Here is a 1,001-nt window from a genome sequence, read left to right on the forward strand (position 1 = left end):
GGGGTTACTCAAAAAAAAAAAAAAAACGAAAGAGTTTATTTATTCTAGACATAAGGTTCTTTGGTTAATTGAATCCTCGTTTGTGAATTGAGGCAGAATCGGACAAAGTAGGTAAGTGGCCAAAATAATAATACGCATACCATTTAGAGTACACGTTTCCCCTTTTTTCTTTTTTCAATTTTTCCATTCAAAAACTAATCTTTATTCATACGAAAAGACTAAATACAACTATACAAGTTGGCCGTTTCTAATAAATTTCCAAAAATTAATTCAATTTTATTTTTAGTGTTTAAAATAAATTTCAACTTTTGTAATAATATTATTGCAGTTTCTCAAATTAATTTAGATTAATTGAATAATTAATTTATTTATTTTCTTAAATAAAAATTTAAATTTAAATTTGTAATTTAAAAATATCATAAAAAAATCAACAATTATTCTCACAAAAATAATATTATACATCCAAAATTTTTTTATAAATTAAGTCCAATCATATTAAATAATAAAATTTAAAATAATACTAGTTATAACTAAATTTTATTATATTAAACTAACTTAATTAAACTTGCTTAATAAAAAAAATTAAATGTATAGCATTTTTCTTCTTTGCAACCACCTCTTTTTTCCCTCCCCTTGATCTCCTTTTTGGATATTCTTCTTCACATTCTATATTGTCATTCATCTTTACATAAATAGGAGTTAATAAAAATTTCATGTTCTTAATATGAGCACACACTTTCTAATTCATTTATCGCACAAGTGAATGGAAAATAAAAAATTAATAATATCTCAAAATCATCATTAATAAGACAGAGACAATTATACTTAAAATACATCGATATTCCAATATGATATTGTATGTAATTATATAAATAACTGAGTTCTAGTATACAAAAAGATCATCTAGCTAGATAGATCTCAAATTAGCATAAATCAAATAAGAGTATTGTTTTTTAAAGTCAGTGTATTTGGCTCAGTTTGCTCCTTAGTTTAAAAAGGTC

The sequence above is a fragment of the Arachis duranensis genome, chromosome 4, assembly GCF_000817695.3.
Source record: "Arachis duranensis cultivar V14167 chromosome 4, aradu.V14167.gnm2.J7QH, whole genome shotgun sequence".
In the NCBI taxonomy this organism is placed as follows: domain Eukaryota; kingdom Viridiplantae; phylum Streptophyta; class Magnoliopsida; order Fabales; family Fabaceae; genus Arachis; species Arachis duranensis.